The 17,251-nt window shown below is 35.4% G+C and overlaps 1 protein-coding gene across 1 annotated transcript in view; it reads right to left on the reverse strand.

Annotated features, from left to right (window-relative positions):
• The window catches only part of eya2 (EYA transcriptional coactivator and phosphatase 2), a 41,502-nt gene extending 25,878 nt beyond the window's left edge, over positions 1-15,624 (reverse strand). Inside the window, exon 1 of the mRNA XM_016552658.1 lies at positions 15,398-15,624. The gene's annotated coding sequence lies outside the window, so the exon portion shown is untranslated. The remainder of the gene's footprint in view (positions 1-15,397) is intronic.
• Positions 15,625-17,251: the final 1,627 nt, after the last annotated feature.

A 17,251-nucleotide genomic window follows, 5' to 3' on the forward strand; every position in this document is an offset into this window, starting at 1 on the left:
AAAAAACTTTTAATTCAGCTAGTTGCCAAAGCAACATTTGTCATTTTAACATTGTCATTTAACTTGATGTGCTAAAATAACTAAAACTAAATTGGAAATAAAAAATTAATAAATTATAACAAATTATAGACTTGACAAACACACAAAAAAATGACAAACACACAACAAAATTACTAAAACTTTAACTAAAATCAAAAGGAAAACAGAAAATATGAAAATAAACGCTGATTCAAAATATTAATAAAAATATATCAATGATGTATATGTCTTATTTTATATATCAATATAATTTTTTAATATTTTCTTAAACATTTTAATGTTTTTTTATTTTTAGTTATAATTTTAGTTTTAGTTTTCGATAATAACCCTGTTACTCTGGTACCAGAATAAACATCTCATGCCTCCAAATCCTGACTCTTGTCTTAGATTAAGACACACGCTTGCCGTAAGGTTGCTTCTGACAAAAAGAAGCACAAAGCTGTTGTCTTCCTCTAAACTTCTCCCCGTTTCTCCCTCAGGGCTCCTCCATCTGTCGGCCGGAGCGGAGAGACGCTCGATGTGAGCAATATCACGAGAGCAGCTGCTGTCAGGAGCAAAGATGGAAAGGAAGGGCAGCAAAAGGTGAAATAAGAGCCAAAACCAGAGCTTTCATACAACCACGCAAGAGTGGGCTTGTACGTGTGTGACCTCAAACGTAGATCGTGACGTGCCAGATTCAGCTCGTTTCTAATTAATCTGACAGTTCAGACAGCAGCGAGGTGAATGATGTTTTGGCGGCTGCGGTCGGGCGGCACCCAGCGAATGTTTAAAGCAAACAGAGACAATGTCTCGCTGCAGCTCGCACTCTGTTTTCTCAGTAAACAGTTGCGACACTACCGTACGGCATATTTATGATTAAAGAAACATATCATGTGACTGTCATAACGACAGCAAAGCTGCAGTAATTCCATCGCTTGACGTGTTAAAGGTGAAACTTTTTCCACTTCAAAAGTTTTAGCTCTTAAGAAATGCATGAATGATGTGTGATAGTATTCAATCGATACGAGTTTCTCAATGGCCGATAATGATGTCATCTAAAGAGTCAATATTGTGCCAATATATGCATACTACAAATGCGATGCTCACAAGCTTATTTTGCATATTTATTTAAAATGCAATAAAAAATGGTGGGCATGGTTATTGGCTGGGCTTATCAATCAAATATTAGTCAATTAATCGCCTTGTATTTCCACAAATGCGTCGTAATGCTGTCAAACGATTCGCATCCTAAATATAAGTTTTTGTTTACATAATATATATATGTGAAAAATATGCTATGTTTATATATTTAAAATATTTATATATAATATAAATGATATGAATATAAAAATATATACATGGAAATATTTTCAAAATATATACTGTATGTGTGTGTATTTATATATACATAATAAATATACACAGTATAAACACATATATTATGTAAACAAAAACTTTTATTTTGGATGCGATAACTCACGATTAATCGTTTGACAGCACTAGTCGTAAACCAAACCATTTCCACCAACTGTAATCAGTATGAAGTCTAAAAAAATGCACATTTAATGTTTTTAAATCTATTAGCTGAGCTTAAAGTCTTTTTTTATTGTTTTATTTAACATTTCACTATATATGCAAACTTCTTGGTTCTCGCATGTATAGTGATCGTATGGAAGCATGAACAAGATTGCGAGCTAATCATACTTGGAAAATAATGTGCAAGTACTGACAACTTTTGTAAAAAAAAGTTTTTTTTCGAAAATTTGATTTTATGAAATTATTTTGTTCTTTTTTTAATATTGTTGTTTAAGTACTAAATTCACTAAAACTGCTATAACAAATAATCTATAGCTAATTAGAAATATTTACAAAAAACTAATAAAATAAAAAAAAACACTTAAATAAAAACTAAAAAAATGAAAATGTAAAAATAAAAGTCAATTCAAAATATTAATAAGTACTGTAATAGTACATAAATAATACTAAGACAACACTGGTGTCAACATTATGCTAAATAATGCATTTGTGTCTTACAAAAAACAACAACAAAAACAACTGTGTTTTTATTGCTAACTAAAACCATTCAAAGTCATTAAATGAAATTAAGCTAAATAAATAAATAAATAAATAAAAATTTAGAAATGTTGGCGTAACAACCAACTGAAATAAAAAAAAGTTTAAGTACTAAATTTAATAAAACTGAAAAAAAAATTAATTAAATAGAAATATAAATATAAAAAAATAAATAAAAACAATAAAAAACACTTAACCAAATAACTAAAAATTAAATACAAATAAAAGTTGAGAATATAAAAATAAAAGCTAATTAAGAAGTACTATAATAGTACATAAATTACACTGAAATAACAATGGTGTCAACATTATGTTGAATATCCCTTCTTGCATCTCACAAAAAACAACCCAAATTATAAATAACATGAGAGTCCACTATCCCTTTAATTTCATATAAACACGCTCTCACACGTCTGCTTGTTTTCAGAAAACAGAAAGAGCGGTTCTCCAGGTCAGAGATGCAGCGATGGGTTTTCTCACACCTGCTGACGCAGTACTCCTCACAAAACCTTTTCCAAGAAAATAAACGTGAGCGGAGACAGCAAGCGCGGGTCGCCCAGCAGAGTCCTGACTTCCTCCCAGAGTTCCTGTGATGCGCAGTGTGTTTCCTGGTACAAGCATGTCCCGGAGCGAGAGGGCATGGGAAAGAACGCTCTGCCCCCTTTCACAGTGGTAAACTGAGCTAAAACAAACCCGGGACAGAAAATATAATGAAATATAAATATTAGATTAAAAAAACTTAGTTGAAGTACTAAATATACTGAAGACTACAATAAATAGAAAATAAATAGAAATATTAAAAAATGAATAAAATGACTAAAACTTGAAATGAAAACTGAAAATGTAAAAATAAGTCAAAATATTAATAATAAATACTAAAATAAAATATATCAATAATATTAAAAAAAAAAAACTGGTGTCAACATGATGCTAAATAACTTTTGTGTCTCTCCAAAAACAAAAATAAACAAACAAACAAATAAACAAAACAGGGCTTTCTATATGTAATATATATGTCTAATACACTTTTTTCCCCCGAATCAATTCAATTCAATTGGGGGAGATTTCTCTTAAGAATCATGGTAATGTAGTTTCTCACCAGTATCTCTGCTGTTAAAAATTATGATTATTTAAAAAAAAAAAGTTGAAATCATGCAGGCTGATTGGTTCATCAAAATCATATGCCACCAATGAACAAGCTCGTAGCTCACAGTAGGTCTGTCTTTAATGGTTTATTACTTATCAATAAAAATCAGTTCCTCTTTCAGAGATGCAGCGATGGGTTTTCTCACACCTGCTGACGCAGTACTCCTCACAAAACCTTTTCCAAGAAAATAAACGTGAGCGGAGACAGCAAGCGCGGGTCGCCCAGCAGAGTCCTGACTTCCTCCCAGAGTTCCTGTGATGCGCAGTGTGTTTCCTGGTACAAGCATGTCCCGGAGCGAGAGGGCATGGGAAAGAACGCTCTGCCCCCTTTCACAGTGGTAAACTGAGCTAAAACAAACCCGGGACAGGGCACGGCCGGGACAGAGCGCTATTCTGCTAGCGTTGGCGTCTTTCACGGCTATCGTATTTCACACAACGCCTTACATCATACATCAGCGTGCGCTGTCACATCTATATCTCTTTTTACCCAGCATAAATGTGGCCGTGAAGCTAAACCAGTTGGGGAACAACTGGTCACATGACGAAACCCTCAACAGTGGCTGCCCACATTTTCAGCGGCATTGGTTCCAGGAGTATTTTTTTCCATTGAGATTTTTAAAAAAGTATAAGCCATGAACTATATATATATGTGTGTGTGTGTGTGTGTGTGTGTTTGGCACAATTTACTTGTTGTAATTCTCCAAACTATTAAAAATAGTTTTCTTTAATTGAAATTTAATAAAATATAAATATTAGATAAAAACTTTAATCAATTCAATTCAATTGGGGGAGATTTCTCTTAAGAATCATGGTAATGTAGTTTCTCACCAGTATCTCTGCTGTTAAAAATTATGATTATTTAAAAAAAAAAAGTTGAAATCATGCAGGCTGATTGGTTCATCAAAATCATATGCCACCAATGAACAAGCTCGTAGCTCACAGTAGGTCTGTCTTTAATGGTTTATTACTTATCAATAAAAATCAGTTCCTCTTATGAGAAAACTAATGTGATTTTTACTGTTGCGCTGTACACTGCATGTCCTCACAGGATCATTATGACCGGGTTAAGAGAGCAGGTTGTCTGTCTTTGAAACGAATCATGAGCCGTAGCTTTGCCATATGGCTGTCTGATTTACAGCGAGCTCTCCAACCCGAACCGTGATCTAAACCGTTCAATCAAAGCCACCAAACTGCGCTCTGGCCGGTAGCTGAGGGCTACGTCCCATATGGCGCTGGGCGTGGGTTCGCGGGTGACTGCTGCTCCGCCTGAAGGGAAACCGCGAGACACGGTGACCTCACTACAACAATGCAGCACTTCTGCAGCCCTCGTATTTCCAGTGTGACTCCAGACAGACTGCGAGCAGCCATCTGCCCTTTCATTTCCTCTGAACTCACACGGGCTTCGCTGAGGGATCAATGGGCCAGGTAGTCCAGCTCAACAAATGAGCACTAGTTAAATATGGAGCCTTTTCACATATCCGAGGTTGGCTACAGTTCTATAGTGGTGAATGGAAACTACAAAAAATAGGACTTATTTAAAATAGGACCATCTTCCACTGTGTTTTTTGAAAGATTGAAGCCAAAGTATGTAATTTTTGCAATGCTTTCATGTGTCCCAGTTTAATACGCAGAATTATTTGAATTAACTTGTATGCATGTGTTTGAGGGTCAATCTAAAAAAACCTAACCTGAGCCACTATACAATAAAGACACAAAATAACAACTCCCCATGCATTTTCTGAATTTATTTTGCATCTTTTATCGCATACAAAAACATTTTGCAAGCAAAACCAAATCTGAGAAAGTACTATGAATTTTTCTTTTGTGTTCAAAAATTTTTTCCTTGCAAAACTTTTCTGCTTGAGTTTGGTTTCATATTTTTTGCTCAAAAAGTTTTAATCTCAGTGTCTACATTCAACAGTTGCTGATACATGCAACAAGTGCTGTAAATGCAGTGGAAACAGACCAATAGAAACACATCTTACATTCAAAAGCAACTATTGAACTTTTCCTGTACATGCTTGTGATACGATTTCCACTGAAATCAATTGATCTGCATCGTAAACTTTAATGAGCAAACTCCCTAAATCGATCTTGTCGGAAGTGATTGACTGTTGTTGAGACTCACTTAATTTTCATATAGTTATAGTTCTGTCTAGTTTTAGCTGGTGGACCTTATCTAAACTATCTATGCTTGATATGCAAAATTTCTGTTGAAATCAATGGATTTGTAGCAAACACTATGGAAGTTCATTTCTGCCACAGAATAAAAAAGTAGGTAACTGCGACTATTTATCTCAATACTTTTTTCAGAATTCCAAGATATAAAGTCAGAAATCTGAGGGAAAAAGTGTTGAAATAAAAAGTTGCAATTACCTTTTTTATTTTTTATTCCATGGCGGAAAAAAACAACAACTGTGAGACGTAAACTCAGAATTCTAAGAAAAAAAAAAATCCAGAATTTATAGGTCAGGAACTTGTAACTGTGAAAAAAGGTCAAGATTATGTGTTCTTGCTATTCTGACTTGTTTCTCAGAATTTTGAGAAACAAAGTCCAAATTGTGAGATAATACCTTTTTATTTATTTTTATTTATTTAATTTCCGAGGTGTAAATGGCTTTCCATAGTAAACTAGCGAAAAGTGATTGTCGTTAAGACTCTTCATCTTACACTTCACCTCACCTCATTATAGTTCAGCGATGCATTTACCATTTGGTAAATAGTCTTGTCCAAACATTAAACTTATTCTGGCTATGTTATTTTTAGTGAATACCAAAAGGTTTGCATGCAAAACGATTAGTCTTTTTTTCTTTTGTGTTCATTTTTCTTTGCAAAACCTTTCTGCACAGTTTTCCTGTATATGCTTAATATGCAACTTTTCCACTGAAATCAGTAGTGTAAACTCTGAAGTGATTGTCGGTGAGACTCTTCTCCTCACACTTCACTTCGTTATAGTTCAGTGATGCATTTGACATTTGGTAAATAGTCTTGTCCAAACATCAGACTTACTCTAGCTCATTTACTACACAGTGTTGAACCTCAGGGCTCTTGCTGTGCATGCTGTGGGAGTTTTTCAATTGATGCACTAAGCTGTGTTTTTTATTTGAAACGCACACACAAAGCGAAGAGCTCGTCTGCGGCCGCTTGCCTTTGGGGCTCAAGCTTGTCTGCAGCCTTTGAACTCGGACTCTCGTAAATAAAGACGGCCGGCCACACGCGTCTGCTCTTTAGCTCGCTAATGGAGCGATGGGGGGGCTGTAACAGCCTAGTAATGGTCTCTTGAGATGCGGCGGTGCTTACATCACTGTCCGGGGATTTCATCAATGCTGGAGCGCAGCAGAGCATGGGAACACTGATAAGTGGTGCACAGACTCGATGAAGACATATATGCACAATGATGTAATGCATGATATAGAGGTGAGCGATAATGCTAACCGTATAAATCACGATAGATGCTGGGAATTCAATTAGAAACCGTTTGTGTGTTGCATAACTATGTAGAGTAATCCCCTATTTTTAGAAAATCTGGTGAATTAAAGTGTTTTCAAATAAAGGGTGCTTTGATTAATTTCTCTTTTTATTTGGAACTTGATAGACGCAAACCAAAAGATAAGATTATTCAAAACAAACAAAGTCTGACATCAGTGCAGAAACAGCTTCAACTTATGTAACGCAAAATGTGACTCAAAGCTGTTTTTTTTACTTTACGCCATATTTACCTACATACCTATAGCAAAATCTCCATCCTACCAGTCTGTTTTCAAATGGATAATTTCTAAAACATTTTTCCTTGCAAAACTTTTCTGCTGTGCCAAAGAGTTTGCCACACAAGTTTCTCTTTTCAGCTAGAATCGTGACAATACTTTTTATCCAGAAAATACAGCAAAGAAAAGTTTAAAACAGGTTAGCACGCACCAAACACTGTGCAGAAAGTCCATATTTTTGCCATTGCATAATATAAACTGTTGTGCCATTTTGTGTTCAAATTGAATCTCTTCTAAAACATTTTATTCTTTGCTCAAAAATGTTTCTCCTTGCAAAACTTTTCTGCTGAGTGGCAAAGAGTTTGCTTCTATACTTTTTGTGTAATTTCCAAGTTTTTTTCTGTTTGCAACCAGAATAATGACAATACTTTCTGTCCAGAAAACACAGCAAAGATAAAAATATAAAACCGGTTAGCAGCATGCACAAAATGCTGTGCGGAAAGTCTATATTTACATTTTTACCATTGCACGATATAAACTGTTGTACATGTATGTATTTAGACTAAATCATTTCTAAAACATTTGATTCTTTCCAAGTTCCTCTTTACTTTTCAGCCAGAATCATGACAATACTTGTCAAGAAAATACAGCAAAAAAACCTTTGTAAAACAGGTTTCACACACACAAAATACAATGCAAAAAGTCCATATTTACACATTTTACTGTTCTATCATACAATTCTGTATTCAAACTGAATCCTTTCTAAAAACATTGTATTCTTTCCAAGTTCCTCTTTGCATGTCAGCCAGAATAAAGAGAAGAAAGTAAAGTGTAAAAAGAGCTATACACAAAATTCCGTATGGAAAGTATATATTTGCACATTTTTACTATTGCACAATATAAACCGTCGTACAGTTCTGTATGAAAAAAATAATGATTTCGAAACCGTTCTATTCTTTCTAATTTTCTTTTAGTTGTTCAGTGCTTGTCATCCAGAAAATACAGCAAAGAAAAGTGCAAAACAAATGAGCACACACAAAAAGGCCTCGGAAAGCTATCAGTTTTCCATCCTGCAGATAGACTTTTAATTTATTGGCTTCTGTTATTAAAAAGCCCAGCCCGGGCTCGGCCGCATGTTCCTGGCCACGTTTGTGTGTAACACTAACCGCCTGCCATGGTGGGCTCTGCTTTCCACATGACAGCCTCCAAGAGGAGAAAGCCACCTTTCATGCCAGCTTGTATGGAAGGATCCCCTCTCCCACCCAAAAACCCCCGACTTATGTGTAATCGACCCCCTCCGTTCAGACATTTGCCCCATCGGTTCCCAATTTCTCATCAGACCCATCCCCCTCGTCCCTACTGCCGCCAGCCTCCAGGTCTGCTGGACCCTTCACCCCCGGAGCACTGCCCCGAGACGTGGGTCATGGATGGGGACAGCTGGTGGACCTCCCAGGATCCGTCTTATGAGGGGATCGGTCAGGTAACACATCTGGCCTGTTGCAGTCGGGAGGCTCAGACTGCATTAAAACGGCTCGAGTGCATCAGAGAGAGAGAGAGAGCTGCGTGTTTTCAGTGCATGCAAATCACATGCACAACGAAAGAGCAACTATTCTGGGATAACATTTCACACACTGGCCTTGTGAAAAAGAAGTGTGCTTAATTGTATTAAATGTGCACTTTTAGTATACCTAATGAAAGTATATTTTTTAAAAACTGTACTTGCAGATGAAATTAAAGGCCACAGTACACTTTCACAACTGTTTCATAACACACCTAAGCCCACTTTTAAAAAACACACTTTGCAATAATGTTAAATTTGAAATTTTACTTTATATTTTAAATCATCATGTTTTAATCTTTAGTTGCATTTTAAAGAAGCACACTTATTTTGATGTACTGAAGCACATGATTACTAAAGAACTTGATGTAGTGTTTTTTGATGTAACATTTAAAGTTAAATTTTTCTTTCATTACAGATGTGAAATTATAAATATATTTAAATATATGACATACAGGTTTCAGTAGAAATTACATTTAAGTATAGTTTAGTATACATTTGACAGTACACTTTAACCATATTTCAAAGACAATAGAAGTTATTATGAAATTACATATAAATATGTACTTTAGTCCTATTTTATGGGTCAAATAGGCACTCAACTAATTGCATTTAATACATTTTAATTTAATTGTAAATAACATGCATTGAAGTGTCCAAACATTTAAGTTAGCATATATTATAGCATATTCTTTCAAAGTATATTATTTCTCTAAGTAATATTTTTAAACATATGTTAAAGTGTACTTCTTGTTCTCAAAGGTATAATCATATTTCAGGCTTGCAAACTTTTCATTTAGTTTTGAAGCTAGATTTACATTTCTAAAGAAATTATAAGTGATGTTTGCATGTGCAAAACTCTAAACACGTTGCTAAGGTTGTCTGGGTGGATGTACTTAATTAAAAGTGGTTTAAGTGGAGATTTGGTGGTTTCTTACTAGCCCAAGTCTCCATGGTATTCAGTTTTTCTCCAGTTTTATTGTCCACCAGGTGAAAATCATCAGCTTGCATGCACACCTCATGTACGTAGCACGCATGCTGCAGGATGAGTTATGACAAATGTTATACTTTGAAGCTTTGTTCAAATCACTAACCCTAAGTATATGCTATTCAAAGGAGCTTAAGCTGTATTTATCCAAGAATATTCCTTTGAAATTGAGTTTGCTTCTTGTTTGACTTGGATTTAAGACCCTGAGCTTTCGCATGACTTGCAAAACAGCCGTCTACATAATGTATGCACAATCCAAGAAGACTAAGTAGTTTATTCAGTTAGCAGTCTTGAACTTTTCACCTTGCGACACGGTAGCTGCAAATGCTAACATCCTTGGCTTACATTGTTGTGGACAGTCACTGAATGATATATGGCTTTATCAAAGAAACCTGTTGAAAAAGTTCCTGCTTATTTGCCCTGAGGGCGGTTAGCATGTGTAAACGCGCCCGAGCGCCAGAGACGAGGAACATTTCAGCTTATTCAAGAGAACTAATTTGTTTACATTGTATACGGTCCAAGTTTTTCAGTCGCCACCTTTGGAAATCGATTATGAGAGAGAGAATATAGTTATTATGAAATCTCTTAATCATTCACATGTTGACTGATGATGAATTATTGACTGCGGTGTTCAGTTTTGTTGTTCTTGACTATGAACTACCGAAGCTGTTAACACAATTAGTGTCATAAAAAATCCCAATATAAACATTATTCGCATCAGCGCTGGAGAGTATAACGCAGGGTGCGAACTACGGGGGAGCTAGGGGGAGCTCGGCTCCCCTTAATAAGACATGGGATCCCCTGAAAACGTGATTTGTGAAATTTTGGGGGGTCTCAAAAAATATTGACAATGTGTTATTTTGACGTGCAATTTCAGTTTTGTGTAATGTGATCATCGTGGATTATTATGTGTAAAATTTATCTTTGTAAGTCATTGTAAGCCTTCATTCACGCGCAAGCGCACGAATGCGTGTGTGTGTGTGTGTGTGTTAAGATATAAGATAAGGACTAAAGATTGGCAATAGCTGAAGAACCAGCTGCTGTTTGGTGAAAAGAATGAGACGGTAGGGAAAAGGAGGGGTTTGGATGACTGTGTGTGTGTGTGTGTGTGTGTGTGACAGACTGAAAGGGAACTACAAAACTGTGTTGCTTCCTACTCCCATTAACATACAGAATCTCTCCACACTATATTCTCTCATTTGTTAAGTCAAGCATCATTATTAGTGTTGATCATATCTTTGGTTAATGATCTGAACAAATTAAATGATGTGGAAAATCCCACAGACTTACAATGAAGTTGGGCCCAAGATGAAAATATCAGAGACTTTTCACTTACAGCAGTAAGCAACCACCTAGCAACCACCTAGATCACCATAGCTACTCCATAGCAACGCCCCAGTAACGTGACACAGGTACACAGAAACCACAAAAGAAATTGTTTTTGATCTTGTTGTTTTATATATACCTTTTGATCTTGTTTTTCTATATACAGTTCATAAAATAATAATACTCACTATAGAAAGGACCTCCAGATCACAATTTTAAAATTCTGATATTTATTGTCTGGAAAGCCAAATATGATCAACAATCAGTGTTTAAACCTTCGAAAGTAATGCAAATCACCCAAAACATTCAACATTTGACCACACCAGTTTCTTCGCTTTACAAAAGGAAGTTTGGTTGTAATCAAAGACTGTTAGAGCGTCGTCTGATCAAAGCGAGGAGTTTATGTGAAGTTCAGCTCGCTGTCGTCGGGCCTCTGACCGTAACTGTCCTGCTAAAGCATTCCTGTATACTCAAATCAACAGTTGTTTTGGGAAAAGACCGGCTAGAAATTCAGAGCAAATTTTTCTCCAAGTATGATCAATAATAGTAGTGATGCTTGCCTTGTTGCTATTAGTGTTATTAAGAATGTTGCACTACTAAAATTCATGTTTGTTCAGAAAGCTTCTTTTTCTATATTTGCATTATAGGCTTTTCATACATTTTAGGGCTGTCCAATTTTTTTTCCAATTTCGAATATTCGTCGAATTTAAAATAAAAATCCACATTGGAATGCAAAAACGTTGCATTCGAATTTTAGGTGTGCGTTAAGGAGGCAGCCTTATCAGTGGCACACGAGATGCGATGACGATGTAAGTGTCGTTGCGTTATAATGTATTTGTTATCCTGTCCAGTTGAAGCCACTAGATGTGGCGCTGCTGCGTTGTTCATTAAAAATATTGCGGAAAAAGAGAACATCAATGCGGAGAAGATCTTGTTTACGTCAAAACTGAAACCAAGCCGTTCACACAGAACGCATATTTCGTGCATTTTCTAGAAGGGCATCTATCACCTTTGCACTCACGTCTCGCACAAAAGAGCCGCATGTTTAGAAAGCCATGTAAAATTAATGCAAGTTTAACTTTGAAAATAAACATATATCGAGACTTTAAGGCGGGTTTTTTCCCCATCCCACTGCATCTCATGTTTTTAAATGAAAAATGTATTCTGTGTGATTGTCTTTCGGCCCTTTGTATTAAACTATGCATACATACATGATGCTGTGTTGTTATTAGTTGTTTAAGCAACTTAATTAATTATAATTGGTTTATCAACATTATTTTAAACATTATGCACTTTTTTCCACAGATAGTCATGTTATCTTATGCTTTGAATAAACGTGCATTAGTAATATTTTGCTCGGTGCGCCCTCTTGTGTCCTCAGGAGAGAAGCCAAAAGCTTTTTTCGAATTTTGATCATATTTAAGTACAAAATTCTAATTTAGTTTTTCAGCCATTTTGACAGCCCTAATACCTTTAATCCTGAGCAGTGAAAAATTCCTTGGCCTTGACTCCGAGCCACAGTCGCGACTCGCGTCTGTCTGATGATGTGGCAAAGTGTTAACTGTGACAACGGCTTTTCGCTACTGATCACATTCAGTTGCGTAAGACTCACGAGACTTCGGGAATCCCTCTATGGGCGCTAGCTAAATATTTTGCTCATTACGAGCGAGGTTATCTTCCATCTGGAAGCAGAGGATCGGTTGACAATTCAAAGCAGAAGCGGAGTTCAAGGCCTCCAGCCTCACCCTAAAACCGAGGGGTTAACATTGGCCGGGCCGTAATGAACCGAGCGCCGATAAACTCAGGAAGAGCCGTGCTTCCTATGAAAATATTTATCATTCCAGAAACCTTTGGCTACAGAGGACTTTAGGAATTAATTCGTGTTTTCTTAAGAGGGGGCGTCTCAGGATGGGGAACTCGGGCCTCGCTTTGCCTCCTCGAGCAGGAATTGTGCAGCTTATTCACAATTTATTAGGGTTAGTAATCAGAACCATGACGAAAAGAGAGCTCAGAATGGGACCTGATGTTATTATACACTGAAAACGAGAGCGTTAAATCAAACTTGCCCCTGTGCACATGAACTTTGATGTGCGTCTAACATTTTCCGAAAAGAATTGAAATAAGTCTGCATTTATGTCTGATTTCAGTCTAATTAATCTGTGATCTGACATATCCACAAAAGGCTTTGATTAAATTAATAAAAAATATCTGCATGCTTTAAAATGGAGCACTGCACATCCTCAAAATCTACATTGAGACACAGAGAATAAGAGATATGACTCCATTTTCAAAGCATGTAAAATGTGAATGCAAAGGCAGAGGGGTTCATTTTTACCAATTCATTTTTTGTGATAGTCAAAAAGGTTTGAATTTGATTCTTTTAAAGTGTGAACAGGCTGGAAAGTGGCCACTTCAACTGGATTTGATTGAATCCAGTGGTACTGAACTGAATTTGGTTCTTTTAAAGAGGAATTGCACCAAACACCAACACCAGATAAAAGTTCATCATATTACAATGTTTTTCAAAGTAATCACAATATGTCAAGTTACCAAAGACAAAAATAGTTGCACTGTATGTTCTGCAATGAGAAATATTATTCGTTATATCATTGTCATGATAGAAAAACAAAATCTGATGAGTTGCCGTGCATGAATCAATATTTCTTGGACTTGTTTTGGTGTTGCAAAGTCATGGTGGTGGTAGAATCATTGCATTTGGGAAAGAAAGCACTGGCGTTTAGGATCAGTACTACATCTGCAACTGGTTTTGGATCTCAGTGTCCGATTCCTGATCTCTTCTGTGGACCTGGGTTGTTAATAATTTGGAATTGTGCAACAGTGACCTGCGTTCTCGTGAAACAAAGCGGTGAATGTATTGAGCAGTGGGTTGTGAGAGCTTCTCGAGGACGATGAATGCTTCTCTTTGAAAAATGCTTAGCAAGGCACCCTAAAATTACCTTATTAGCTTCCTGACTTTAAACATCGCCTCAGCGATTTCAGGGTAATCGTCCAGCTCTGTGAAATCCGGCATTGATTTCGTTCAACCAGCCAAATTTCATAAAAGAAAACTACTCGTGTGAATAGACACGTATGCATAAACTAAGACATGAGAATAAAAATCATTACCAAGTGTGATTGTACTGAGTGAAGCAATGTAGATAAATTAAATTAACAATGATAACAGAAAGTATTCTGTTCAAAGACCTTCTACACTATTAGGAAAATGATTCCGAATAGTACTAATTAAATTTTCTTTGGTTTTTAAATAATAGAAGGGGCCTTTTCCCGACAAAAACTACTGAAGTGTAAAGGTCAGGTAGTGATCTGAAAAAATATTTTACTGCATTTTAACCCAAAAGAATTAGTTCAAATCATGTTAGCATTTTAATCACACTGAGCTTCCCATGATATAAGCAAAAAAAAAACAAAAAAAAAACTTTTACATTTCACCTTAGTTTTGATGGAAAAAGGCCCCAAAAGACAATCATTTATAATATTTTAAGTCTGCACAGCGCAAGATCGTCATTTTTTTTCTTTTGTGCATTTGGTCAGTGTGATGCTTCAGTCTCAGTCTAAAAATAGGTACTACATTAATACAAATTATTACAAATACAAAATAGGTATCTACCTGATTTGGAGCACTAATATTTCACTTAACAGCTAAATGACTTTCAAATAAATCTTTGATTCTAGCTGTATTCAAATTATAGTACTTTTAATTCTGTTTGCATAAAATGTTTTGTTTATTACATTTGTCTAAACGATGACTGGCAAATTATTATTATTACTTTGTGTTTGGAATCCAGTACGCAAAAAAAAAACGGATCTGAAGAACCTGCAATGATACATCCAGATTTTTTTATCTATTTTTTTCTTCTATCTATTAAATTGATTTTACCCTAGATTGCCAAATATAGTTCTTTGTATAGCAGAAAGTTCTAAAGCTAGTAACTATTCAGTAGCCTCATCTTCATTTTTAAGAGTATGAACTGAATAATCTCAACTATAATCTTCAATTCAGTTCAAACTATAGCATGATTAAATTTAGGCATTTTTATATTGTTTGATTGAAGTGTTATGCAAAATGTAATACGAATACAAACAATAATAAAAATGTGTCTTACATGAAACAGAAACACTCAATGCACTGTATACAGTAGGCCTTGTTTTATTTTATCTGCACTCTTTTAAAAAGAGGGTTACAGGGTTCGTGAATTTCTATATGGTTCTAAAAAATAGTGATGTTTCTTTATTGGTTCTTCAGATCAGTGTTTAGGTTTCTTTTAATGCACAAGGAAGGGAAAAGAATAAAAAGCATCTCCCATGACATACCACTATAACACAATTTTGTTCCTAAATTAAACTTTTTCTTTTTTTTTTAATGTATTTAGATATCTGCATCTTTAACCATCCTTTAAACCTCCTCAAAATGTTAACAAACGCGTCCTCCTGCACTTTCCTCGTTTTAAGAGATTTTCTAACGACATAACTCACAGTATGAAGGATAAATAATGCATTATATTATAAAGACAGGAAATATTAGCGGGTCGTAAGACAATATCAGTGAGGAAATGATGCACTCACCATGTCTGAAGTAAAGCAAATGAAAAATCAGCTGTAAGTTCAGCCAAGTTTCCTCTCCATCCTGCGGGTAGTGCGTTGATCAAAGCGCCGACAGACGGATATAATGTCGCATCCCGCCGCTGCGGTTACATTCGAATTTTGAAATTTGGAACGATCCGGCTGCGCGCGCTGTGATCGAGAGCTCTGCCGCGTGTGTCTCGCTCCCTGCGTGTGTAGTGTGTGGCGCACTCGAGTGCGCACTAATGTGAAGAAACGTTCAATAAATGAGCGACCTGAAGTTCCTCCTCCTACTGCTCCAGTCCTCAACGCGCGCGTGTAGCTCCACCACAATGACCATCCTGCTCTGTGTGTACGCGCACGCTCATTTATCTATGCATGTCTATGCTAAGTTATAAAAATGTACAAATATAGCGAAACGTGAAAAACAGGCATAAAAGGGCATTTTAATTACTCTTTGATGCTTTATAAATCAGATATAATGTATTTATTATTTTGAATTTTATTTTGTAAAAGTTTCTAAAAATGCAAAAAAAAAAAAAAAAAGGGAATATACATTGTTCAAAAACACACTAAATAGTATCTTACTCGAAATGTTGGAGTACAGAAAGGTTTGTGTGTTTAAGGGCTGGGGATAGAAAATATAGGCTAATTAGTTCAGTATGAAAACAATATGCTACAAGTCAGTGATAGCAAAAACAAATGTGTCTTTCTGAAACTTTATTTCAATGGTCTGTCAGAAAAGTTATTCATATGTTTCAAGGGAAGTTACAGAGTAAATCCTGATGATCACATTTAAATTATGTTTTATGTCTTCATTATGAAGGCACAGTGTTCATACTGTGTTTCAGCAGATTTACATTCGTAAATTGCTATGAATGAAGCCTCACACACTGTGATGTAAAAAAAATGACCTGAGGTCAAATACATATGATTTCCAGCCAATGTGAAAGAATAATAATGAACAAATAGTTTTGACCTATAACTGGATAAACATGTAGATGTTTGTTCTTCTTTTATAGAGTTCCCTTTTATCATGAGGAGTAAAGCTAGTTTCCTTTGAAAATCAGTGACAGTTTGTTTCCAAAGTATCATTTCAAAAGCGGTTAAAGGATAGATAGAAGGATAAATCATCATCATATCGTTATCAACAGGAATGTCCTCAGGTATTACAGTATGTGTGTACATTTCATTTTTATTTGCATTAGAAGGGTAGTGGTGTTTCATTATATACTCATTCATGTTCATCATAGGTATACTTAAATGTAAATATAACTTGATTTTGTATTTCATTATGAAATACAAAATTTGATAGTGACTCAATTAAAAATTGTATTCTATATAAAATATATATTGTCATTGAAACCTAACCTACATGTGGATGTTGCATGAATAAAAAGTCAGAATTGCAAGATATAAACTCTGAATTTGACAAAAATTTAGAATTCTGATTTTATACCTCACGCAATTCTGTGTTTATAAAGAAATTTCTTTATAAATTAATAACCAATTAATTTAATTACCTTTTTTAAAGTATTTTATTCCCTGGGGGATACAGGCTTCCATAAGATGTTGTGTGTTTTTAAGAAAATTTATTAAAAAAAATCTATTAACTTGTATTCTTTGTTGCAGTTATTATGTTAGGTAAACAATAGGTGAAGCAAACAAAATATTCAGTCTAATCAAGTTGTTAATGGCATTTCCTCTTTCTTTTACCGACGAGTTTCCCAGTACATGCCAGATTTGTGAGGTGAGTCTGAACTAGTTTACAAGGCTTGTAAATAATCTGATAAGAGATTTGTGTGAGCGTCTCAAACAGCAAATGCCTTAAAGCTTGTGTTGTTATGTGTCGTATGT

This window comes from Sinocyclocheilus rhinocerous, unplaced genomic scaffold (assembly GCF_001515625.1).
Source record: "Sinocyclocheilus rhinocerous isolate Xijiao unplaced genomic scaffold, SAMN03320098_v1.1 scaffold795, whole genome shotgun sequence".
In the NCBI taxonomy this organism is placed as follows: Eukaryota; Metazoa; Chordata; class Actinopteri; order Cypriniformes; family Cyprinidae; genus Sinocyclocheilus; species Sinocyclocheilus rhinocerous.